This window comes from Somniosus microcephalus, chromosome 11, assembly GCF_052327205.1.
Source record: "Somniosus microcephalus isolate GS21.2 chromosome 11, FLI_Smic_1.0, whole genome shotgun sequence".
Classification (NCBI taxonomy): Eukaryota; Metazoa; Chordata; class Chondrichthyes; order Squaliformes; family Somniosidae; genus Somniosus; species Somniosus microcephalus.
The window spans coordinates 79,402,378-79,430,317 of NC_140997.1; the positions used below are offsets into that span (position 1 = coordinate 79,402,378).

General features: G+C 49.9%; 1 pseudogene; it reads left to right on the forward strand.

Annotated features, from left to right (window-relative positions):
- The first annotated feature begins 4,996 nt into the window (after positions 1-4,996).
- Positions 4,997-27,940, forward strand: part of LOC147110682 (uncharacterized) — a 33,739-nt pseudogene continuing 10,795 nt past the window's right edge.

A 27,940-nucleotide genomic window follows, 5' to 3' on the forward strand; every position in this document is an offset into this window, starting at 1 on the left:
CCTAGAGCAGGTGCTCACTAGACTACGTGAACATGGGCTATGAGCCAATCGTCCTAAGTGCGAGTTTTTTGAGAAACAGATATCGTATTATGGCCACGTGATTGATGAAGAGGGGTTGCATAAGTCCCCTGACAAAATTGAAGCGGTAGTTAAGGCTCCAGCGCCTGAAAATGTGTCGCAACTGAGGTCATTCCTCGGATTGGTGAATTACTACCATAAGTTTTTGCCGAATTTGTCCACAATTCTGCATCCACTGAACACCCTATTACGAACAGGAGTAGCATGGAAATGGAGCGATGAATGTAAGCGGGCCTTTCAGAAGAGTAAGGACCTAATCACTTCAAGAGAAGTATTGGCTCACTACAACCCATCACTACCGATAAGACTGGCGTGTGATGCATCTCCCTACGGTGTTGGGGCGGTACTGTCACATAAATTCCTTGATGGTTCAGAGAGGCCGATAGCTTTTGCGTCACGCTCGTTAACTTCAGCCAAGCGTAACTACGCCCAGATTGACAGAGAGGCCCTCAGCCTGGTGTGGGGGGTGAAGAAGTTCAATCACTACCTGCACGGTCAGAAATTTACTCTACTAACTGATCATCAACCTCTCGTCTCCATTTTCAACCCTCAGAAGGGCGTACCGATAATGACGGCACAACTGCTACAGAGGTGGTCCCTTTTCCTAGGTGCAGACCAATATGACAACGAGTGCAAAGGAACTAAACAGCATGGGAATGCTGATGGATTGTCGCGCCTACCGTTGCCGATGGTGGAAGAAGAACTGGCAGTGGATCCAGTGGAGTTATTCCACTCGACTATAGTCGAATGTCTCCCTGTGATGAATGCAAACATAGAAAAGGAAACACGAAATGACCCGACACTCTCCTGGGTCTATGATTTAATGGTGAAGGGATGGCCAGCACATGGCGAACCACTGCTGCCAGCATTCTCGCCGAGAAGAGAACAGCTGTCGGTGTGCAGAGGAACCTTGATGTGTGGATCCAGAGTAGTAATTCCACCCAAATTGAAGGATAGAGTGCTCAATGAGCTTCATGAGGGTCATCTGGGAGGGGTAAAAATGAAGAACTTAGGCAGAGCGTTTGTGTGGTGGCCGGGAATCGATAGAGAAATCGAAGAGATGACCAAGAGCTGTGCAGGATGCCAGAAGGTCCAAAACGCCCCACCACAAGCCCCTGTACATCCATGGGAGTGGCCCTCATCTCCATGGCAAAGGGTGCACATTGATTTTGCTGGTCCCTTTCTGGACTCGATGTTTTTAATTGCGGTGGGTGCACATTCAAAGTGGCCAGAGGTAATAAAAATGTCCTCAACCACCACAGAAAAAACTATCACAGTCTTACAAACCATATTCGCCAGGAATGGGCTGCCTGAACAGATTTGCTCTGACAATGGACCACAGTTTGTGTCTGAAGAGTTCCGGAGGTTCTTAGAGAACAATGGTGTTAAGCATTACACATCCGCCCCATATCATCCAGCCACTAATGGATTGGCCGAGAGGTTTGTTCAAACATTCAAGAAGGCTATCAAGGCAATGTGTAATGAAGATATACCCCTACAGCACAAGGTGGATAACTTCTTGTTTGCCTACCGGAATGCGACACATGCGGTTACCAACCAAACTCCAGCCATGATGTTCTTCAATCGAAGACGACGATGCCGCTTGGATTTGGTTAAGCCAAACGTCAGAAGAGATGTGGAGAACAGGCAGTTTCAGAATATGAATGAAAGGCCGACCAGGAGTTTTAAGATAGGTCAACCAGTTTTGGCCCGGGACTACCGCACAGAGAAATGGCAGCCAGGAACGATCTGTACACGGCAAGGACCTCTAATGTATGCCGTGGATGTTGGAGAGAGCATTGTAAGACGCCATGCTGACCAGATTCTAGAGTCACTGGAAAACGTCAACTCCACACCACGATCTGATACACCTGGCGATGAAACCGAAATACCAATTGCATCTACCGCAGAATTGGTGATATTGGAAGCAGACGAACCAAACAACGACATTGATCCCGACTCAACCTTGCCAGAAGAACCTGGTATCCCAAAGAGGCATTATCCAGACAGAATCAAGAAGCCTCCTCAAAGACTGAACTTATAACTGCTTAACTTCAACCAATGTATCTAGCAACCGTAATTGTAATTAGTTATTATTTAGTTGTTAAATGAATGTTATGTACTGTTTATCTAAAAGGGGAGGAATTGTTGTGTATGTACCTTTAAGGGAATAACTGGTCTCAGACTGCAGTACCGGCAGTGACCACCCCTGTATAAAAGGTCCTAGCAGGCTTCTGTAGTTTCAGTTTCCAGGTTGTCTCCATTCAGTAAAGACTTGTTATAATCAACTCCTGCAGTCCGTGTCTCAATTATACACGGACATAATACATATCACCTCTCAAACTTCTCTTTTCCAATCAAAAACGTTCAATTTACATAATCGCACCTCAGAATCCAAGTCCTCCACCCCCTCAATAACTTTAGTTGCTCTCATCTGTATCCTTTCAATAGCTGCAATATCATTTTTATACTGTGGCGACCAGAACTATACCTGGTATTCTAAGTGCAGTCACAACAATGATTTATAAAGTGGCAGTATTACATCGCTGTTTTGGCTCAATATTACCTTTTAATACATCCCAACATCTGATTTGCTTTACTTGTATTATTGCGATAACTTCAAATTATTGATAATCAGGACTCTCAGATCACTTTCACTTGCATGCACACTATTTTCTTTCCATTTAAGTAGTGGCCCCTTCCTGGATTCCTGGCTGGGGCATCTAAAACCAGGGGTCATGGTCTCAGAACAAGGGGTCGGCCATTTAGAACTGAGATGAGGAGAAATTTCTTCACTCAGAGGGTGGTGAATCTTTGGAGTTCTCTACCCTAGAGGGCTGTGGAGGCTCAGTCGTTGAGTATATTCAAGACAGAGATCGATAGGCTTTTGGATATTAAGGGCATCAAGGGATATGGGAATAGTGCAGGAAAGTGGAGATGAGGTAGAAGATCAGTCGTGATCTTATTGAATGGTGGAACAGGCTCGAAGGGCCAAATGGCTTACTCCTACTCCTATTTCTTGTGTTCTTATGTAATTCCCAAGTATATTCAAATCCTCCTGTAGCTCAAACTGTTCAGTTTTGGAGTCTACCACCTTCATTAGCTTTGTATCATCCGCAAATTTAACCATTGTGGTTGTGATCCCTAGCTCCAGATAGTTTATGTTTTGGAGCTTGGAGTCGCAAAAAAGACTTCAGTCTTTTTTAAGTTGATTGTAAGCCCCAAACACCCGTGCTGTGACGGCAAAGCAGTCAGATAGCAGCTGGATGTCCTGGAGAAAGTGTGGGCCACTAGTGACTACAAATGGTGATGACACCACACAACCTTGATTCACAGAATTGAATGCCTTTGTCAATTCAACAAATACCATCTCGATGTTTTAATGCTCTTCTCTACACTTTTCCTGGGTTTGGTGGGCTGAAAGATTCATGTCGGATTTTCTGTGAGTGGCCAGAAATCCAAATTGAGTTTCTGGGAGAATTTTCTCCACTAGTTGATGTTTCAGTCAGCAGAGCATGAAAACTTTACTTGGTACCGACAGAAACTAAATTCCGCAATGACAATCGCAGTAGGAGCAATCACCTTTGCACTAGTAGAAGTGCACAATGTTAGTGACTTTGAAATCTTGCAGTACAGTTTCATGTTCCTGCATTTTATTCTGGAGGACAAGAAGTCTCTTCTTAAGCTTGTAGATCTCTGCAGGATTACTGTCCAAAGCGCCTGCTTTTCTAGCCTACATCTGCTTGATCGTAATTTAGATTTCAGCTATGTCAGATGGGTTGGCAAGCTGGTCTTGCACAGAGACTTGCGATATGTTGTTTAGTGCATCAACGGCTGCTGCAGAGGGATAGTTGAGGACTCGGTTGAAGTGGCTGGCCCAGAACTCCAAGATTGCTGCTTGGTCAGTTTGCAATACTGTGCCATCGTCACTCAGGATGGGGACAATGTCACTTGAATTTTGGTCTGTACACAGCCTTTAGATCATCGTAGAAGCACGTTATCAGAGGCTGATTGCATTACCTCAGCCTTCGTCTTCCATCATCTTTCTTTCATAGAGCAAAGCTTAGTTTGAGCTTTCTGTTTTAGTTGCGTTATGCAATTTTCTTCACCAAGCAGCCTTTGTCATTAATCCAGAAAAGGCGAGCAGTATCGATAAAGGCCAGAATTGATTTGATTTCCTCATAATCAGCATCAACCCAATCTTTGTTTTTATGTTTAACAAAGCTAAGTACTTCTGCAGACCTGCAGTTTCTTGAAGTTTGTCCACATTTTCAACATCACTTGCTTGTTGCTCAGATGTGTGACTTGACAGCTTTCTTGACTCAAGGACTTTCTCGAACTTACTAGTCAGCATAATATGGGTTTGGTGACCCTCGAGTGTATGGGCATTAAGTGGTCTGACTGAAGGTGATTGGCAAAGTCAGCATTGCTTTTGACAAATGGTCATACTTATCGGCACCTCAAGTTGATCTACAAGATTTTTTTTCAAATTTGGGCCTTCTCCTATCAAGTACTGAATTTTTGAATGGTAATCATTCAAGGATGCGAAAGATAGTGATCCCTGATTGACTATTGTGCACGAGCGCGACATTCAAGATGTTATGATCACCCAAGTGATGTGTGGTACTAGTTGCTGGTCTGACCACCGGACGGGGCTTTCTACACCAGAAGGAACACCTACATCTCCTCTCTATGTACAGAGTGAAGCAGGATGAGAGAGCACTAGGCTTCATCTGCACAGCAGGCTTCCCCAGAGTGTAAAGTGCCATTGACTGCAGCCACATTGCCTTGTATGCTCCCTATCTCCAGTCTAGCGTCTTTATCAATTGTAAGGGATACCACTCCCTCAACATACAGCTGGTTTGCGACCACAGGCAGAGTATCGTGCAGGTCTGTGCCCAATATTCTTGCATCAGTCATGGCTCCTGTCAGGAACATGGACACAGCTGCACAGCTGGCCAACAACAAGAGCCACGTCGCCACCAGAAACGTCATCGCGCAATTTGTATGCTCAAGCAGGTACCATTTGTGCAGTGCAGGAGGATTTTGGCAGTAGTTTCAGGGTGTATATCAACGGGTTGTATGATTACTACTAATTACAAGTAGGGCATAATGGCATTACACCTATTACTATGTTACATACAGACTATCAGTGAGTTATTGGCCCAGAAATTCGGGTCTCCACGGGTGAGTACGCACGGGGTACTCACCCGTAAGCCCAATGGAAGTGCCGGTTTCCTGCACGCACTGCGCATGTGCGGGAAACCAGCACTTCCATTCCCCTGAAAGCAGGGGTTCAGAGGTCGAACATGTGCGCGGGAGAGGCTGCACGTGCGCATCGAACTTCGTTTTTTTTTACAAGTTTTCCCGGGAGGGTAAGTCTCCAAAAGTTAGACATGTAAAAAGCAGGCGTAAGGCCTGCATTTTTACAAGGTAAGTGGTGAATTAATTAAAATTTAAACATTTTTTCCACAGGTTTATTATTTTTAAATACTTTAAAGAAAGATAAGTTTATTTTTAGCCCCATTAGAAAAAAAAATTATTTTTTCAAAAATTTAAATTATTGTTTAAAATAGTTATTTCATGTAATTTATAGTTTATTTTAAAAATGTGATTTAAAAAAAAAATTATTTGAAGATGTACTGATGTTTTGGGGCCCGTAGTATTTCTAAGTTTGACAGCACTTCCTGTCAGACTTATGAATGGAGCATTCCCTGCTCTGATTGGCTCCCCATGGCCCAAGTGATCCCAGGGGACGCATCGAACTAACTGCGCCCCTGGGATACGCAAGCACAGCGTGCCGGCAGCTGGAGCAGGCCCAGGATCGGAATCCCATGCGGGCCCACAACTCAACAGCCGGCGCGCAAGGTAAGTGCAGGTCGGGGGCTTACACCCGCAGGAAACCCCTGACCCGAATTTCTGGGCCATTGTATTACTGTTGGTTATGTGGGAAATCTGAATGTTATAAGTATTACTATTAACTTATCGGTCCAATTTCAGTGAGTTATTATTAGTTACTGGTGGAATGAAAGTTCCTCCCACTTCTGGTTTCCCCTCTGCAAATCGCTCTCCCATCTTCGGTTTCCCTTCTTCCGTGCTCTCGGTTTCCTTTCTTTTCTTGCTGGTGGCCTCCTGGTTCTTGGAACTTGTACAAACAACTGCTGGCATAAAACCACAAGCAAAGATAGTGAACCCCAGGGGACCCAACCTCTATAAGGTAAAAGTAATAACATTCGCAGACATCACGTCGTCAGATGTCGCGTGACCAAACATCACATTGTAAGATGTCACATGGTCAAACATCACGTGATCAGTCCTCACATGGTCTGACGTTATGTGATCAGATTGTTACCTGATCAAATCTCCAGGAATGCCTCCAAACAGAGATGGCAATCCCATTGCTGATTTAAATGTATAACATTGAAATGGATTATACAAATAAAAGTATATGAATCTACCTTAGGATGAACAAATCCTTCAATCCCCTTTAGTTCAATTTCTATCTGAGTAAATAAGAAAATGCTTATCAGCAAGTTTTCAACTAATTATATGAAGGTCAAGACCATTCACCTCCTGACATTCAGCATTTTCCGAAGTAAAGCTCATCACTTTTAGTTAGGACTCAGCTTTGAGCAGCTGCCAGCAAAAGAACATACCTGACATACACAGTAATAAAGTGATGCCTATCCCAACAAGATTTACTGTCCAGTAATGGCTTCTGAAGCCTTCATCTAACATTTACAGGTAAACGCTATGCACTGGAGGAGAATCTATGCAACAAGCAGTAGGACACTTTTCAGGGTTATCCAGCATTTAATGTCACAGTGTGATACTTTTCAGCAGAAGTGTAATTCACACAATCGGCAGACATTTCTAATTCGTCAAAAGGAGCAACCAAGGCTTTTGGATCATTCTGACTGAGATCATAAGGAGCAGTGACACAGTGACATGTTGGATACTAAAGCAGTCCTATATAATTCTAATTAATAGACGCTAAAGTAAGAATCCCGTTTTCACCACAGCTTTTAGAGAGAGCAAACCACGCAAATGGAGCTATAATTGACTCACTGCTCCAAAGATTGTTTTCTTATAAATTCTTTGTGGGTTTTGGCTTGCCAACAGACGATCATGGGTTCAAGATTCAGAGCTCAAATTTTCCTCGTACGATTACAGTTACACTGACCTCAAAGAAAAAAAATGTTGATGCTGAAATTCTCTTCCCAATAGATCACACGCACCTCTTAGCTTGTTGTGGATTAGCCCTAGAGGTTAATTGGGAAATGAGCATCTTCATATGTCCTCTTTAACAAATGATAAAGAGGAGATAATTGCAGATGTCTCGTGGACAGTAGTGGGAATATTAAAATGGAATTAATGTCAGAACTTGCCAGTTTAATATTTTATATACTTCCCTTAGAACTTTGAATGCTGTTCAGTGGTTTAGTAATTATAAAATCAAACTTTTACAGTATGGTCTTTTGTGTAATAACTAGAGCAGCCATGTTTTCAATATTAAATTTAGTGTGCAAATTCTAAGTCCCAGACCGCAGGGTTAAGAAATAGCCTCTCGTCATATTGAAAAGAAAAATGCAATGATTTTAGATAAATCAAGGAGAATTATTAAGCAATAGTAGGGGTGCAACAAGTGGTCACAGAGATAGGGAGGGGCGAGGCCTTGAAGGGTTTTGAACAAGAGGAGGATTACATAGGATTACGTAGGATATACAGCATAGAAACAGATCATTCAGCCCAACCAGTCTATGCCGGTGTTTATGCTCCACTCGAGCCTCCTCCCATCTTTCCTCATCTAAACCTATCAGTATAACCCTCTATTTCCTTCTTCTTCATATGCTTATCTAAACACCCCTTAAATGCATCTATACTATTCGCTTCAACCACTCCCTGTGGTAGCGAGTTCCACATTCTCACCACTCTCTGGGTAAAGAAGTATATTCTGAATTCCCTATTAGATTTCTTGGTGACTATCTTATATTGATGGCCTCTAGTTATGCTGTTCCCCACAAGTGGAAACATTCAAATCAAATCAAATCAAATCAACTTTTATTGTCATTGTTAGTGCACAAGTGCAGTACAACGAAATGTAGGCTTGCGGCTCCCGAGAGTGTACAATTTGGATTAGGACACTTAAACATTTCAACATACATTTGTACATATATATTAGCATAAATATGACCATAATAAAGTGAATAAAGTGCATCGGCAGATGTGCAGGCTTTAGTGTTTATTTGTGGAGTTCAGTAGGATGACAGCCCTGGGAAAGAAGCTGTTCCTAAATCTGGTCGTACGGGTGCAAATGCATCTGTAGCGTCTTCCAGATGGTAGGAGGGCGAACAAACTGTGGCTGGGGTGGGTAGGGTCTTTGATAATGGTCCATGCCCTCCGTAGGTAGCGTTTCTGATATATATGTTCTATGGTCGGTAGCCGGGTGCCGGTAATGCATTGGGCAGTTTTGACTACCCGCTGCAGGGCTTTCCGGTCATGGGAGCTACAGCCGCCGTACCATACCATGATACAGTTTGTCAGGATGCTCTCTATAGTGCAGCGGTAGAAGTTAGAGAGGATCGGGGGTGACAGATTACATCCCTTCAGCCTCCTCAAGAAATATAGGCGCTGCTGGGCCTTCTTCACCAGAGAGGAGGTGTTGAGGGACCAGGAGAGGTCTTCCGTGATGTGGACTCCGAGGAACATTCTCTCTGTATCCACTCTATCAAAACCTTTCATAATTTTGAAGACCTCTATTAGGTCACCCCTCAGCCTTCTTTTTTCAAGAGAAAAGAGACCCAGCCTATTCATCCCTTCCTGATATGTATAACCTCGCATTTCTGGTATCATCCTTGTAAATCCTTTTTATAATATGGCGACCAGAATTGCACGCAGTACTCCAAGTGTGGTCTAACCATGGTTCGATACAAGTTTAGCATAACTTCACTACTTTTCAATTCTATCCCTCTAGAAATAAACCCTAGTGCTTGGTTTGCTTTTCTTATGGCATTGTTAACCTGTGTCGATACTTTTAGTGATTTGTGTATTTGTACTCCGAGATCCCTTTGCTCCTTTACCCCATTTAGATTCTTATTTTCCAGGTAATATGTGACCTCTCTATTTTTCTTACCAAAATGTAATACCTCACATTTATCTGTGTTGAATTTAATTTGCCAATTATATGCCCATTCTGCAAGTTTATTAATGTCTTCTTGTAATTTGTTGCAGTCCTCCTCAGTATTGACTATCCCCCCCAATTTGGTGTTGTCTGCAAATTTAGAAATTGTATTTTTGATTCTAAAGTCTAAATCGTTAATATAAATTGTGAACAACATTGGTCCCAGCATGGATCCTTGTGGAAGACCACTTCCCACCTTCTGCCACTCTGAATAGCTACCCTTTAAACCTACTCTCTGCTTTCGGTCTTGAAGCCAGCTAGCTGTCCATTCTGCTACTTGTCCCCTGACTCCACATTCCCTGACCTTATTCATTAGTTTATTATGGGGTACTGTATCGAAGGCCTTTTGAAAATCTAGATAAATTACATCTATTGCATTACCCTTGTCTACTCTCTCCGGTACCTCTTCAAAAATTTAAATTAGGTTGGTCAAGCAAGACTTACTCTTTTGAAATCCATACTGACTATTTATTATTATAATTTTGGTTTCTAGATGTTCTTCCATTTTCTCCTTTAGTTGGGATTCCATTATTTTTCCTACCACCGATGTTATGCTGACTGGTCTATAGTTCCCTGGAAATGCTCTATCTCCCTTCTTAAATATAGGTATTATACATTAGCTATCCACCAGTCCTCTGGCACTATACCTTTTTCTAATGAATTACTAATATGTGTAGTGATGCCTCTGCTATTTCTTCCCTAGATTCTTTAAAAATGCTCAGATGTAATCCGTCCAGACCAGAGGTTTTATCTCTTTGAGTTTCATTAGTTTATTTAATATATCTCCTCATTTTATTTTAAATGCAGTTAACTCATTACTAATCTCATCATCTGATGTCATCACTATCTGTTCCATCTCCCTGGAAAATATTGAAGCAAAGTAATTATTTAATATCTCTGCCATCTCTCTATCATTACCTGTGGTATTATCCTCGCCATCCCTTAGTGGCCCTATTCCCACCCCGGCCTTCCTTTTTTTATTGATGTGCCTATAAAATATTTTACTATTTTGTTTTATGTTCCTTGATAATTTAATTTCATAGTTCCTCTCTGCCTCCCTAATTGTTTTATTGACTTCTCTCCTAATCGCTTCATATTCTTCCTTGTCATGCTCTCCGCTGCTGTCCATGTACTTAATGTATGCCTCTTATCTTACCCTCAATTTTTCCCTTACAGTTTTATTCATCCATGGAGTCTCATTAGTGTTTAGCTTGTTCTTGTTTATTAGTGGAATATATTTTTCCTGGACTCTGTTGAACGCCGTTTTAAATGTTTCCCATTGCTGTTCTCCATCACTGTTTGACAATATTGTTGCCCATTTTATTTTCCTAAGTGCTATTCTCAGCCCCTCAAAATCAGCTTTTCTCCAATCTATTACCCTGGTCTTTGTCATATCTATGTCCTTTTCAACTTTTATCTTATGAGACCTCGAGCCTATCCATTCAGGTGCAGGGATTGTGCCCCGCACCCACTGGTTCAATCAATTTTTTAGACCCTAATCAGAAAATACACCTAACATTGCTGGTCCAGTGCTAATTGCACAATACCTTACCAGTTATGTAGTGAGCAATCAGCTCATTTGGATCTGCATCTATTACACAGAACAGAACAGACACATTTCCCTTAGAAAATACATCATCTATTCCCTGCCAGCAATTCATATATAACACATTACAATAACTTCTACGTTGATTTGGAGTGAAGTGCAATTGTTTTTACTTTGCCACATTTAGTTCTTCCCATCTTTTTGTAACTTGTCTGTTGCAACAATTTTTGCTTTGCTGTCTCTGGGACCCTTGACTCGCCCACACTCCAGTTCTAACGTAGAATCAGCTCTTCAACATCATGTGAGTGTCTGATTTTCCAAATGTGTCCACTTGCACTGTAAGATATGTTCAAACTTGGCGGAGGTCAAAACCAGAATTGCGCAAGAGCACTTGATCCAAAATCACGTTTGCATGATACCATTCTGGCCATGGCTGTTGTCAGAATAAAATGATGGTTCGGGCAGCACACATGTCGCGAATGATGCAGGAAAGGAAAGAAAAAATCCCACAAGGTGGGGCTGGATTTTGTCAATGGGGAGCTTTTGGAGGCGGGACTCCCACTTGTGGGTTTTAGTCCCGCCTCCATTGACTTGTGGCCAACCCACGCTATTTTCCCTTGATTGACCTTGTTAAGCCCGCTCAGCGGGCTCAGCAGGCCAATTAAGGAAAAGCCAGTGACAGCGAACATCAGCGTATGACGTTTCATCTGTCAAAATTTTTTGACAGATGAATTGTCATCGTTTGACAGCTTTGAGAAGCTGTCAAACACTGACATTCTCTGTTGTTTGATGAGTCCTTGTATTCAAGACCTCATCAAAGCTATTTGCTGAGCAGAAAACAGATGGCTGTTACATCGGAGAATGCAGCAGCCATTCTGTCATCTCTGCTGTGGAGATGCCGGAGCCTTCGTATCCTCAATGATTGAAGCCTGCAGGAAGAAACAAAGCTAAGGAAACATTTTCTCACACTATTCACTCACCTCACATACTTACCTCTCCACACTTGCACCCATCACTCACCTCCACAGCGCACTTTTCGACCCCTCTGACCCCCACAGACCCACTGCTCGCCTCGCTGACCCTGGCGGGGTTTCCCGACGTCGGGAAGCTCACACTTGTGTTTGTAAAATGGGGATAATCCTCTTAACTGCCTGTGAACTGCTTGTTAACAGGCAGTTAAGTGGCTCTAATCCCCTTCCTGGCTCGAGGAGATGGGTCCCAGCGCGAGTCGAGTACCCACCTCCTGGAAAGATGGCACGGAGGCGGGTAGGGATCGGGTTTGGTACCCGCTCCCAGTTTCTGCCATTTTCCTGGCAGTCCCGCCTCCTTACCCGCCTCCCCAGGGCTGGCAAAATTCCCACCCGTGGTGTGTCCTGCATCCAGAGGCAAGACTGTAATATAAATGAGGTATTAATGCTTGAAGTGGACTGGCATGTTACAGGACATATCAACAAGCATTACTTACATGAGCATTTTATTCAGATTTTTTCATCCCCTCTCCTCCAAGTGGCAGTTCATACTGGGGTCCCATTTCACCAGCACTGCAGCTTCCTGTTAACTTGTTTGAGTGGCTCTGCTTCATGTATGAGCATATACAGTGAACGTTGATAGGCTATTTGAGCAGCTGAGCCTAATTCTATTGCTACAGTAAAGTTGCTAGTGTCACCGCCAGCTGAAGTTAACGGCCACTGGAAAAGGCTGCAATGTTAACTGGGCAAAATTGGTCTGGGGGTTGGGGGGTGGGGGCTGGAGATTGGTGGCACCGTACTTACCTTCCGTGCAACGCCCTCCTGGTGGAGGCACCCGACCCGGAGTTCCTGTCCAGGAGCGGCGTTCGAGCCTCGCACAGCCTCTGGGAGCGAGGCTGTGGAGCTCGCAAGGAATTGTGGCCAGCGAAAAGGCCTGTGAATTAAAGGGGCCATGCACACTGAAGCAATACACATTAAAACCCAGTGAAGCAATGCAGTTTTCAGCCCTTTCTGCCTTTTCAACAAAAAAAAATGAACGTTAAAAAGTCTCAAATGCGAATATTCAGCTCTTAAAGCTGAAGTCTCTTCCTAACCTCAAACAATGGGGTAACTACTTCAGCACTAACACAAGTGGTTCAGCAAGCCATGGGAAGGGGCACCCAGGGTCTTGCATGCAGCACTCCAGCTTTGTGCAGGTGGTCAACACTGCAAGAGCAGTCCGCTACCCACGGAGGCCAGGAGGCCCTCCAGAAAGAACAGTGTGGGACCACATCACCAAGGCCGTCACTGCCGGAAGTTTCACTTAGATGAGGGGACCAAATGTAATATATCCAAGTTTTGTGACAATACAAAGCTAGGTGGGAAAGTAAGCTGTGAGGAGGAAACATTGGGGGAAAAGTTTGTGTTTGCCAGCAAAGTTGCCGGTGTCTGCAGATAACGGCCACTGGAAACGGCCGTAACACTAACCGAGTGAAGTTGGTCTGGGGGGGGGGGCATGGAGATAGGTGGCGCAGTGCTCACCTTCCATGCAACGTTGTCCTGATGGCGTTGCTGGAGGGATCCGGGATGAGGTTTCTGTCCAGGTCCGGCATTGTAGCTTTCTGTTGAATCCGTGATTCTTAAAGTATGATGTTTTCCAATAACTACACGGAGGCTGTAACTTAACAATCAACAGGTGTTTACTGGAGGACGGTAGTCTAAAGACTGACAGTACAGAGGCATGCTCAAGGCTTATATACAGGTGTGTATACTACAGTATACAGGAGCTGTAAAAGTAGTTCTCTCTTAAAGGTACATACACTACAATTCCTCCCCTTTTAGATTAGCAGTACCATAATGTTCAAATAACAATTAACACTTTAACATGCACATTAAACTGAAATAGTCCATTTATAGATTCAGTCTTTGGGGCGGCTTCCTGATCCTTTCTGGATAGCGCCTTTCCTGAGGTTCTTGTTCTTGGTGCAGAGGCGATTCTGGCCCCTTTTCGTCAGTTATTTCATCAGTTTCCACTGCTACTGTTTCTGAGGTAGATGCTACCGGTATGTCGGGTTCATCCCCAGGGACGCGAGACATGGGGTTGATTCGTTCCTGTGACGCTGAGATCTGGTCGACGTGGCGTCTCACAATGTTCTCCCTGACATCCACTGTGTACATTAATGGCCCCTGCCGTGTGCATATCATTCCGGGTTGCCATTTCTCTGTTCGGTAGTCACGGGCCAAGACTGGTTGTCCTACATTGAAGCTCCTTGTCGGCTTCTCATTGAGGTGCTGGAATTGTTTATCCTCAACATTTCTTCGCACATTTGGTCTGAGCAAATCCAGACGAGATCTCAACCTTCGGTTAAAGAACATCATGGCCAAGGTCTGGTTGGTAACTGCATGTGTCGCATTTCTGTAGGCTAACAGGAAATTGTCCACCTTATGCTGTAGTGGAATTTCATCATCGCACATGGCCTTTATCGCCTTTTTAAAGGTTTGTATGAACCTCTCAGCCAATCCATTTGTGGCTGGATGATACGGGGCAGATGTATAATGCCTTACCCCATTCCTTCTCATAAATTTCCGAAACTCTTCGGACACAAACTGTGGTCCATTACCCCATTCAGGCAAATCTGCTCTGGCAAGCCGTTCCTGGCAAATATGGTCCGTAGGACTGCAATCGTTTTCTCTGTAGTGGTTGAGGACATTTTTATCATCTCAGGCCATTTCGAGTGAGCATCCACTGCTATTAAGAACATTGAGTCCATGAATGGACCAGCAAAATCAATATGCACCCATTGCCATGGAGAGGAGGGCCACTTCCATGGGTGTAGAGGGGCAAGTGGTGGTGCATTTTGGACCTTCTGGCATCCTGAGCAGCTCTTGGTTAGGTCCTCGAATTGTTGATCGATCCCCGGCCACCACACATAAGCCCTAGCAAGGCTTTTCATTTTCACCCCTCCCAGATGGCCTTCGTGAAGCTCATTGAGCACTCTCTCCCTTAACATGGGTGGAATTAACACTCGGGATCCACACATCACTGCCCCTGGCATACTGACAGCTGTTCTCTTCTGGATGAGAATGCTGGCAACAGTGAGTCGCCATGTGTTGGCCATCCCCTCACCATCAAATCATATACCCGAGACAGTGTCGGATCATTGCGGGTCTCCTTCTCTATATCCGCGTTAGTTACTGGCAATCGTTCAATTATTTACGAAAAAATATCTCGATAGGGTCCACTGCTGGTGCTTCCTCCACAGTAGGCAGTGGCAGGCGTGTTGGCCATCAGCGTTTCGATGCTGTTTCGTGCCTTTATATTCTATTTCATATTGGTTCGCCCCTAGAAAAAGGGACAATCTTTGTAACTGTTGTGCAGTCATCACCGGAACGCCCTTCTTTGGATTGAAGATGGAGACAAGTGGTTGGTGGCCAGTCAGCAAGGTGAACTTCTGCCCATGCAGATAGTGGTTGAATTTTTTTACTCCCCATACTAGGCTGAGGGCCTCCCTGTCAATCTGGGCGTAGTTGCGCTCGGCTGAGGTTAGTGACCGAGACGCAAAGGCTACTGGCCTCTCCAACCCGTCTGGGAATTTGTGCGACAGCACCGCTCCAATACCATAACTTGATGCATCACATGCCAACCGAATTGGTAGTGCTGGGTTGAAATGGGCCAACACCTCTTTTGATGTGATCAATTCTTTGCACTTCTGGAAAGCTCATTTACATTCGTCATTCCACTTCCATGGTACCCCCGTTTGCAGTAGGGTGTTCAGTGGGTGTAATACTGTAGACAAATTTGGTAAGAACTTATGTTAGTAGTTTACCAGCCCGAGGAACGACCTCAGTTGCGACACATTTTCTGGTGCTGGAGCCTTGACTACTGCCTCAGGCCTAGAAATTCAGCTCGGACGCTATTGCGGCGCTAAAGTCGGGCGCTCGTCAAATTTAGCGGCCGCCGGAAAGTGCAGGCGAGCTCGCCGAAATTCAGTAGATTTGGCCAACTTTTTGGCCGAGCGCTGCAAAAGGCGTTGGAACCCTGTGTTCAGGCGCTAATCCGGCGATGCAGCCTAATAACGCCGATTCCGGGTGCAGCGCAGGTGCGATCATGTGGTGAGTGTCATCAGACACCCTGACGCCGGCCAGCTCTTAAAGGGGGAAGGGTCAACTTTGACTGCAGCCACGCCCTGCATGCTGTAGCCCTGCAACTAGGCCTCAGGACTGGTTGTGTGCCATATCAACGCCTGGAGGTCATGGAGAGGGCCCGTGAAAGAGCCCAGCGGTTCTCTGAGCATGCGCTGGGTGTGCTCCTTCATGGGGTGCGCAAAAGAAGACGGGTCATGTGCCCGGCTAGTGGCAGGAAGGCTCCCAGGAGCCAGTTCAGGGAGGCGTGGACCAAAATTGCCCGGAGGGTCTCCTCCAACTCCGATGTTCCCAGGAGTGCGGACCAGTGCCGCAAGAAATACAACAACCTATGTCGGCTGGTCAAGGTGAGTACCCTTTCCAATGTCCCCCTCATCCTTGCATGTGCACCTCCCATTAGGGCCAAAGGGACATCCAAGGTCTAATGCCCAGCCCTGCTGCCGCTGCAATGGCACTTGCATGTTAATCAATAGCTCTTTCTGCACTTACCACACTGTGCAAGCTATTCCACCATGGGAGGCCTCACACACAGCTACAGGGCACCACACTGTGCAAGCTATTCCACCATGGCAGGCCTCACACACAGCTACAGGGCACCACACTGTGCAAGCTATTCCACCATGGCAGGCCTCACACACAGCTACAGGGCACCACACTGTGCAAGCTATTCCACCATGGGAGGCCTCACACACAGCTACAGGGCACCACACTGTGCAAGCTATTCCACCATGGCAGGCCTCACACACAGCAACGGGGCACCACACTGTACTTAGACGCCCTCCTTTCTCTTGCAGGCCAAGCTGGCGAGGAACGCCAGGAGCCTGCGTGTCACTGGTGGAGGCCCTCGCGATTACCAGGAGCTAACGCCTCTGGAAGAGAGGGTGGCCCGACTGCTGCGTCACCCGGTGATTGGGCCTGTGGCGCTCGGCGACGCCGACCCTATACTGGAACCCACTGGTAAGGACAGGACCGGGTGCACCTCTATCCTTGCCCTCGTGCATCAGATCTACATCCTTCCCCACTGGCCGAAAAATGCGCATAATGCACCAGTGCGGCCTCCCTCGCTGTCGGCCTGTCCTCACTCTAAAGCTACACTTGTGCCTTCCTGCTTTCAGCTGGTGAGGAGGAGGTGCTCCCTGAAGCCCACACAGCCAGGCCCTCGGAGGAGGAGGACGTCGAGGAGCAGCAGGAAGGCGCCACCTCGGGGGAACCCTCCTCCGCTCCAGGAGATGGCAATGAAGGGGAGACGTCTGGCGTGCCGGAGAGCCAGGGGGAGGCGGGGGAGGGGAGCCCCGAACCTGGTCCCAGTGGCATGGACGCCCGCGGCAAGGCTCCGGCGGCACGCCAGCCTTCTGCCCAGAGGGGGGAGGCGGTGGAGGGGAGGGCAGAACCTGGTGCCAGTGGCGTGGCCGCACGCGGCAACGCTCCGGCGGCACGCCAGCCTTCTGGCCAGAGGGTGGAGGCGCCCTCCAGTCCGGACTCGGATGTCGCCCAGGAGGTGCGCCTCCTGGACGAGATGTCGGCGGCGTCGGAGCGCCGGCACGTGGAAATCATGGAGGTGGTGGCACAGATGCCTCAGGCCATCGAAAGCCTCGCTCAAAGTGTGGTGGCTTTCGGCCAATCCCAGGCCAGGGGCCTAGAGCTTTTCGCAGCAGCGCACGCCAGGGGGGTGGAGCTCCTTGTGGCAGCGCATGAGAGGGGGGTCGAACAACTCGAGGCAGCGCAGCACGCCAGTCGCCAGCTGAGAGGTGCTGTGCAGACAATGGCACTGCAGATGCGGGGACATGCCGGCGCAGTTGGGGCACTGACTTCTGCCACCCTCGCACTGGCGCGGAGGCGTCGCCAGGCCAGCCGCCGCCCTGCTGCCGCACACCGGTCTGGCGACCAACAGTTTGGCGCGCTTGCTCCCCGGCCAGGCCGGCCGAGTGCACGTGTGTCTGGCGACCAGCGCGCGCCTGGCATGACCCACCTTGTCCCCATTGGTGCAGGCGAGCCTGCCACTCCCCCAGCCAGGGTGCAAGGAGCTACTGCAGCCAGTGAAGAGGGCCACCCACAGCTGCAGCAGCCACCAGCCGGCCCCTCCCGGGCCTGCCCTCGTGTAGGCCGACCCCCAAGGGCATCTGGCGAGACGCCTTGTCGCCCTGAGGATCCTTCCCCCAGCCTCGCCACAGCCTCACGGCCCAGCTTGAGGCGCAGCAGCAGGACGGGCCGGGGCAAAAGACGGCTGTCGACAGACTCGCCCTCTCGCCACACCGAATAGAGTGTGTTGAGCGAGGGTTTGGGTGATGCGGGGGCTTCTGTTCTGGGGGGCATTATGTGTTTTGGTTTTATGGGGGTCTTTGTGTTGTTGGGGGGGCTTGTTTTTGTTAGGCCAGTGACGAAGGCCATTTGGATGGTGATGTTATGTTAGTCCTCCCCAGGTTTTGGGAGTGACAGAAGTTTGTGACTGTTTTTTGGGGGTCTTCTCTGTTTTGCTCTTCCATGTGGGAAGGGCCCTGTGTTTTTGAAATAAAGATGTTTATTTATTCACTATGTGCAGGTGTCATGTTTCAAGTGGTTGTTGGGTTAACCGGCTGAGGGCTTGCGAAGCGGCTGCGTTCAGTGGGTCAGGCCATTCCCTGACAGGGGGCCTAGAAGTGTCGAGCAATAAGCCCCCGGCGGACGGCCCTTGGACCTTGCCGCTCCCTCCTGGCCTGGTGCTCCTCCTCCTCAGGGTCCTCCTGCTCGTCCTCCTGAGGTGGTGGGGCAATGTCAGGTGGCAGTGCCTGAGTCCTGCGGATAGCCAGGTTGTGGAGCATGCAGCACACCACGACGAACTGGGAGACTCTATCCGGCGAATACTGAAGAGACCCGCCCGAACGATCCAGGCAACGGAACCGTTGCTTGAGGACGCCTATCGTTTGCTCTATTAGGTTCCTTGTGGCTTGATGGCTTTCGTTGTATGCCAGCTCCGCTGGGGTCCTGGGCGCGCGGAGCGGGGTCATGAGCCATCTGCACAAAGGGTAGCCCTTGTCCCCGATAAGCCATCCCCTTGGTGGAGGCTGTGCCTGGAACATGTCAGCCACAGTAGTCTGTCGCAGGATAAAGGCATCGTGGCTGCTTCCTGGGAAGCGGGCATTGACAGCTAGGATGCGCTGCCTGTGGTCACACACCAGCTGCACATTTAGGGAATGGTAGCCCTTCCGGTTGCGGTATTGCTCGGCATTGTGGATAGGTGCCCGCATAGCCACATGCGTGCAGTCAATGGCGCCCTGCACCATGGGGAAGGCCGCGATCCTGGCAAATCCGAATGCACGCTGCTCCTGCTTGTGTTGGGTCATGGGGAAGGAGATGAATTGGTGCCTCCTCGCGAAAAGTGCTTCGGTGACCTGTCGGATGCAGCGATGCGCGGCGAACTGGGAGATGTTCGCGATGTCCCCAGCAGCGGCTTGGAAGGAGCCGCTTGCATAAAAGCTGAGAGCCACCGTGACCTTCACTTCCACCGAGAGAGACGCCCTGGACATGAGCTGTGGCTGAAAATCTGCATGAAGCAGCTGGCAGATCTCTTCAACCACCTCCCTTCTGAAGCGCAGCCTCTTAACACAATGTGCCGCAGTCATGGTGAGATATGAGACCTGCTCCCGGTATTGCCTGACTGGGTAAGGCCTACGTTGGCGACGCCTAATGGCCCCTCTGCGTCTAGGCATGCCTGGCCCTGTCTCAAAGCGTCTGCGAGCCCTTCGCACAAAATGTAGGAACTGAGGGTTGGCCCCCCATGCAGCCCCCATTACAAAGTTCCAAACAGCAAAATCACAAGGATGCAAATGTCAAAGCACTGGCTGGAAGCCAAAAATACCTCTCCTATGGTGTCCGAAATCAGTAATCTCTGTGCCTTGCTCTCTGTGCAGAAATCCAAACCAGTCAAGTCATTGCAGCGAAATGGCTAGCTTTTATGGGTGAGTGGATGTGCCCTTTAATTAGCGCTCCCCGAATCCCACAGGGCCTCTGTTGAGTTCCATTTCACAGTTCTTAGCAGCGCCACGGCCACATCGGCCGGGCGCCACTGAATTTCCGGTTTGGGGCGCACAAACGGCGTTGCACGACGGAATGACGTCATAAGATGCGCGCGCAGCTGAGCGGGCGCTAACACTTTGCGCCGGCGCTAAAGCCCAGCTGAATTTCGGCGTAGGCGCAGATCCGGCGGTGCCCGGGCGCTAAGTGGATAGCGCCGGAAATCTGGCGCTAACGGCTGGCGCAAACAGCTGAATTTCTAGGCCTCAATCTTTTCAGGGGACTTATGTAACCCCTCTTCATCAATAACGTGGCCACAATACGAGATCTGCTTCTGGAAAAACTCGCACTTGTGGCGATTAGCTCGTAGCCCATATTCCTTTAATCTAGTGAGCACCTTCTCCAGGTTGGCGAGGTGACCACTGTCATTTTCACCCGTGACCAGGATGTCATCCAAATAACACTGGGTCCCTGGAATCCCTTGCAGGACATGATCCATTTCCCTTTGCCAAATAGCCGGAGCCGATGCTACCCCGAACACCAGCCGGTTGTATTGGTAGAGACCTTTATGAGTGTTGATCGTGAGGTATTGTTTCGAGGCTTCTTCTACCTCCATTTGCAAGTACGCCTGGGCCAGATCAATTTTGGTGAAGCGTTTACCTCCAGATAGCAAGGCGAAAATATCCTCAATCCGTGGAAGCAGACATTGTACCGTGTGAAGGACTGGGTTCATTGTCACCTTAAAATCCCCACAGATGCGGACCTTCTTTGGTTCCCCAGGTGTATTACTCAACGACCTCTTCATTACAGGAACGATGGGTGTAGCCCACTCACTCCAGTCTACTTTGGACAGTACTCCTGAATGTTCCAACCCTTCCAGCTCTGCTTCGACAGCTGGTCGGATCGCATAAGGCACCGGTCTGGCCTTAAAAAACTTTGGGCTTGCATTTTCCTCTATTTTAATCGTTGCTGTTATGCCTTTTAGTGTTCCGAGTCCCTCCTGGAACACTTCTTGTGCGTCAGTTAGCGTTTTTGACAGTCGTCCAGGTGTGATGTCATCATCCTTTTTGGCCTCAACCTTCAGTGCCTGTATGGAATGCCAATCTAATTGTATCTTCCGGATCCATTCACGTCCTAGTAGTGGTGGTCATCCATCTGGCAATACATATAGGTCCATTTTAGGTATTTCCTGGCCTTTGTATATCACTTTCACCCTTATTTTTCCTTTGGGGTAGACTTTTTGCCCCGTGTACGTCTTCAAGACAATCTCTGTAGCTTTCAAGGATATATGTGAAAATAGCCGCTTGTAGTCCCTTTGGTTTATGACTGTGAGGGCTGATTCCATTTTCACTTGGACTCCGTCTATCTGGAGTGTGACCCAGATAGTCTGGTGATCCTCCATTTTGATTACCTTATGTAGTTTCAGACAACCCAGCTCCTTGCTTCAGAAGTCTGTATCACTTTTCTGTTCCTCTGAACTACTGTCCATCACCTTATGTACCTTTTTGTACTTCTCCTGTGGAGATTTCTTGCTGCTGGTTTTCTTCCCTGACCTGCAGACTCTTGCTATGTGTCCTGCTTTTTCACACTGTCTGCACACTTGGTCCTTGAACCAACAATCCTTCTGGTCGTGTGTTGTTCTGCCGCAGCGATAACACTTCCCTGCTCCATATGACATTTCATTGGTGCCATATTCTTGCGGTCTCCGTTGTATCTCTGCAGCGCCCCGTGCAGCTGCTTCGTGTGATACTGCCATGCTGATAATGAGGAAGTGTACTTTTATATTACAAAATGGCTTCACAAGGTACAGAATAGAAACACAAAATGGCTTCCATAGATTAGTAATTGCTAGTTCTGCTGTTAAAGCAGAACTCTCCAATTAACAAAATGACCTCAACTGTTAATTAGTACAAAGACCTTCAAAGGTACATACTGTAAAGCCTCCCTATCTCTTTCTCATAGCTAGATGAAGAGAGTCCTTGAGTCATGTATAAACCAGGATGGGGAGTCAGAGAAGAACAGAACTTATAGATTAGATAACCCCATCTGTAGGCATTCCTTTTGTTCCAGTCCTTTTTATCCTTGATTACAGTTTGACTAACACTATATTTTTCTTGTTACTAATTATGATCTCAGACTTCGATCATGTGATTCTGAAGGCTTGCTTTAACTATAAATATGTTACCTTTTGCCTATGATCTTTGAAGTGGTCAGCGTAGCCATTGTCTGCATGTCCGCTTCCCTTGTATACAAGAACTAATAAAGTCTTCCTTTGACGATACTTTGTGTTTAAAGAGTCTTACTCAGAAGTCGAGACTTCGACAATAGACGTAAGATCCTTTTCTGATAGAAGCCATTTCTGGGTTCCTTCACTTTGAAGCCCACACACGAACTTGTCCCTTAACGTATCTGCTAGTCCCACTCCAAACTGGCAGTGTTTCGATAGCTTGCGCAGTTCTGTTAAGTACTCAGCATTACTTTCGTCTTTATGCTGGTTCCTTTTGTGGAACTTAAATCTTTCTGCTATCAGCAGCGGTGTGGGGTTTAAGTGGTCCTGTAGGATTTCCACTATGTTTTCAAAGTTCTTATCCACTGGCTTCTCTGGGGTTATTAGGTTTTGCAGTAAGCCATAAGTTTTTGCACCCATGGAATTGAACAAAACCAGTGCTTTCTTAGCATCTGGCACGTCATTCGCCCTGCAGTACACCTCAATGCGTTCCACATATGTCGCCCAATCTTCGACTTCATTGTCGAACGCAGTGATACTGCCACTCTTCGGCATCCCTGAGTGTGATTTAACTGTCTAAAATGGCGTCTCCCGTGCTCTCCCTTCTTCTCCGCTGGCACAAAATGGCATCTCCCGCGCTTTCCTTTCTTCCCGCGCTCGCCCTACTTCTCCGCTGCGGCTTCTAAAATGGCGTCTCCCGCGCTCTCCCTTCTTCTCCGCGGCTCAATGGCGTCTCCAGTGCTCTCCCTTCTTCTCCCCGCAGACGCTGTTCAGCCCTTGAGCCCTGGCTGTGCTCTGCGCGTTCTCCTGTGCACCTTTCCCGTTGCCGCCGCTCGGTCCTGAACCTGGCTGCTGCTTTACCCTCTCTCTGTTTTGTTTTTCCTCGACGCCGCTCGGTTTTCAACCCCCGGCTGCGCCCTGTGCGCTTCACCCTCTCTCTTACCCCATCGACGCTGCTCGGCTTTTTCTCTGCCGTCGGTCGGCTCCAGCCGCCGCTGTCCGGGAAGGGTTTGCACTGTACCTGTTGCCAGTCTGTTGCTGGATCGTCGTGGCTGGGGAACCAAGCCCGGCTCTCAACAGCCTCCCCTGCGATGTTCACTCTCTGCCAGATGACTGGGCGGTTGCTCATGGTCGACGCCCGTGCTTCTGGCTTCGACTTTCTTCCACCGCCCTCCCAAAGCGAATCCTTGAAGGGAAATGCAGAGTTGCAGGTAGATTCGAATCAACCTCGTCGCCACTGTTGAATCCGCGATTCTTAAAGTATGATGTTTTCCAATAACTACACGGAGGCTGTAACTTAACAATCAACAGGTGTTTACTGGTGGAGGGTAGTCTAAAGACTGACAGTACAGAGGCATGCTCAAGGCTTATATGCAGGTGTGGTCACTGCCGGTACTACAGTATACAGGAGCTGTAAAAGTAGTTCTCTCTTAAAGGTACATACACTACCCTTTCCACAGCCTCTGTGAGCGAAGCTATGGAGCTTGCACGGAATTGTGGGTAATGAAGAGGTCTGAGAATTAAAGGGACCAAGCACACTGAAGCAATACAAAATAAAATGCAGTGAATCAATACATTTTTCAGCCCTTTCTGCCTTTTAAGAAATTGTGGCGACACGCCACCATTGGACATAATCCGCTCACGGTGGCACGGACAGTTTACGCAGGCGCACTGCCGGCAGCAGCCGCCCCCAGCCGGGGGCCCTTTCCTCCGGCAACTTGTTTCCCACAGGGACAGGCTGCCGGGAGCACTTCCTGTCTGGGGAGTATTTAAGTGGTTGCGCGGGCTTTTCAAGCTCTCTCTTTGCCATGATGTAGATTAAAGCAGTTGTGTTTCACCAACTCTGGTCTCGACTCCCACGTTTGCCGCGGTAACGCAACACTGGTGACCCCGACGCTCAGGACGAATCCTAAGCTAGCATGGCGGATACAAACGCAGTCCCGGTTAAACTACCGGACTTTTGAGAGAACCTGGCCGAGGCCTGGTTCGTTCAAGCCGAGTCCAGATTCCGGCTGAGAAGCATTACAGTCGACGCCACAAAGTACGACTACCTCGTCGCCTCTCTCACCCACGCCACAGTTCCCAAGGTTTGGGCAGCGCTGCAGGATCCACCAGTGGAAGGCAAGTACGAACATCTGAAGGCCGCACTTCTTAAAAAATTTCAGGCGCCCTCTTACCAGCGCAACTGCCAACTCCTCGACCTCCAAGGCCTTGGTGACGTTTCACCGTCGGACCTGCTTTCCCACATGCTGTCCCTCTCGGACGACAAAAACCCCGGCGCCCTCTTTCACACGCTTTTCATTCGGCAGCTCCCCGCCAGCATCCGCCCGCTCATTGTGGAGTCTGGCTCCACGGACCTGAATGAGATAGCCGAAAAGGCGACCGGCTGCTCTCCGCGCAGACTGCCCGCGACATCGCGCCCGACCTCACGGCAACGACCACGCGGTCTCCCCAGCCCACTAGGCCCGACCGCCCTTCCACTCCGGGTCACTGCTACTACCACACCCGTTTTGGCACTAGGGCCCAATGCTGCACGCCACCGTGCACTTTCAAACCTCCCCCCGCACCGGCCTCCACGACGACAGCACCAACCGCCGATTTCTGTGCGACACAGGAGCCCAGCACAGCATCACCCCCGCCTCCGCCCTCGAAATCCAACGCGGCGCACGGGGTATCACGCTGGCCGCAGCCAATGGCTCTGACATCCGCACATACGGCACCCGCATGGTCATGCTCGACCTCGCAGGCCGCCGCTACCGCTGGGAGTTCCTCACAGCCAAGGTCCTCTGCCCACTCCGCGGCGCCGACTTCCTACGCACCCACGGCCTCCTTGTCGACATTCCGAGGCACCGCCTCATCGACATCAACACTATGGCCCCCATCCCTGGCGCATTCACCCCGGCCCGTTCGGCCGGCCTGACGACCTACTGCCTCGCCAGAGCCATGGACGACTACTCGGCACTTCTAGTCGAGTTTCCCGCCCTCACCAACCCGACCTTTTCGGCCAAAGCCGCCAAACACGGTGTGGAGCACTATATCCCCACCACCGTCCCCCCGGTCTCTGCCCACGCCCGCAGACTCAACCCGGCCAAGCTGGAAATCACGTGGGCCGAGTTCACCACCATGGAGCAACTCGGCATCATCCGCCGCTCCAGCAGCCCTTGGGCCTCGCCCCTCCACATCGCCCCCAAGCCCGGCGGAGGCTGGCACCCCTGCGGGGACTACCGCCGCCTCAACGACGCCACCACCCCCGACCGATACCCGGTGCCGCACATCCAGGACTTCTCGGCCCGACTGGCCGGACGAACCGTCTTTTCCAAGGTCGGCCTGGTGCGCGGTTACCACCAAGTCCCCGTACACCCCGCGGACATCCCCAAAACGGCCGTCATCACCCCATTCGGCCTGTTCGAGTTCCTGAGAATGCCCTTCGGCCTCAAGAATGCAGCCCAGGCTTTCCAGCGCCTTATGGACTCAGTCCTCCGGGACCTGAACTTCCTATTCGTCTATCTAGACAACATTCTCATGGCCAGCTCCTCCCAACAGGAACACCTCGAACACCTTCGCATCCTGTTTGGGCGCCTAGCCCAACACGGGCTCATCCTCAGCCCGGCGAAGTGCCAATTCAGCCTAGCCGAGATCGATTTTCTCGGCCACCACATCACCCCTGCTGGGGCCGTCCCCCTGCCCAACAAGGTGCAGGCCGTCCAGCAATTCCCCCGCCCCAAAACCATCAAGGACCTCCAGGAGTTCCTCGGGATGGTGAACTTCTACAATAGGTTCATCCCCAGAGCAGCAGCCCTCATGAAGCCACTATACGACTCCCTCCGAGGTAAATCCGGCAAGATGACACGTCAGCCACCTTCGACGCCACCAAAAACGCGCTCGCCGACGCCACCCTGCTCGCGCACCCGAGGGCCGATGCCCGGGTCGCGCTCACCACCGACGCCTCCGACCACACGGTCGGAGCTGTATTTGAGCAGTGGGTCAATGGCGCGTGGCAGCCACTTGCCTTCTACAGCCGCCAACTGCGCCCCCCGGAGGTCAAATACTCTACTTTCGACCGCGAGTTCCTCGCGCTCCACCTGTCGGTCCGCCATTTCAGGTTCCTCCTGGAGGGCCGTCCCTTTACCGCGTACGTGGACCACAAGCCGCTCACATACGCGATGGCCAAGCACACCGAACCCTGGTCCGCTAGGCAGCAACGCCAGCTCGCGGCCGTGTCCGAGTTTACCACGGACATCCAGCATGTCTCCGGTAGAGACAACGTTGTCGCCGACTGCCATTCCCGTCCCGCCATCTGCGCGAATCACCTCGCGGTCGACTACGCGCAACTAGCAGCGGCCCAGCTCACGGACCCAGACCTCCTCTCGGCGGCTACCAGCCTGCCAGGCCTACGCCTAGCCAAGGTCGCGCACGGGCCCGAAGCCACGGCAGTCACTTGCGACATCTCACTCGGCCAACCCAGGCCAGTCGTCCCTGCAACCTGGCGCCGCCGCATCTTCGACGCGCTGCACGGGCTCTCCCATCCGGGTTCCCGCGCATCCGTCAAACTCCTCTCCCAGCGCTTCGTCTGGCGCGGCCTCAGCAAAGATGTTCAGACTTGGGCCACCTCCTGCCTCGCCTGCCAACAGGCTAAGGTACAGCTGCACACAAAAGCACCCCTGGGAGACTTCGAGGTACCCAGCCGCCGCTTCGACCACGTACACGTCGACATCGTCGGTCCTCTGCCGCCATCGCAAGGCCAAACTTATCTCCTCACGATGGTCGACCGCTACACACGCTGGCCTGAGGCAGTGCCGCTGACCTCCACCACCACAGCCGACATCGCCAGGGCGTTCGTTAACACCTGGGTCGCGAGGTTCGGCGTACCGGCCGACATAACCTCCGACAGAGGCGCCCAGTTCACCTCCGAACTCTGGACGGCCACAGCACGCAACCTCGGGGTGACGCTCCACCGAACCACGGCGTACCACCCGCAGGCCAACGGGCTTTGTGAACGCTTCCACAGGTCACTCAAGGGCTCACTCTACGCCGGCCTGCAGGACAGTACCTGGACTGACCGCCTACCGTGGGTGCTACTAGGCCTACGCACCGCGGTCAAGGAAGACCTCCAGTCCTCAGCAGCGGAGTTAGTCTACGGACAACCGCTGCGCGTACCAGGCGAATTCCTCCCGGAGGCTACCACGCCTTGGTCGGCCGAACAGCAGCGGCTCAACTCTTTCTCTTCCGCTCAACAGTTCGCCCCACTTCCGGTCAACCGACACGGCGAACTCGCACCTCACGTCCCGCCAAACTTACAGCAGGCACGCTTCGTCTTCGTGCGACACGACGCGCACCGCGGACCCCTGCGACCCCCGTACGATGGACCGTACGAGGTACTACAAACCGGGGACAAGGTCTTCAAGCTGCGACTCGGCGACAGGGTCGAAACAGTCTCCATCGACCGGCTCAAACCAGCACACACAGAACCAGGGGAACAGGTCCCCATGGCCCGACCTCCAACTAGAGGCCGTCCCGCCAGCAAGCCAGCACAGGCGGCGGCGAACCGCCCGGCCCCACCAACTAGACCGGCGACCACTCAGAGCAGCTCCGGCAGAACCATTAGACCACCGTCACGACTCGTCCACTCCTCCTAAGCGGATTCTGGGGGGAGCTCTGTGGCGACACGCCACCATTGGACATAATCCGCTCACGGCGGCATGGACAGTTTACGCAGGCGCACTGCCGGCAGCAGCTGCCCCCAGCCGGGGGCCCTTTCCTCTGGCAACTTGTTTCCCACAGGGCCAGGCTGCCGGGGGCACTTCCTGTCTGGGGAGTATTTAAGTGGT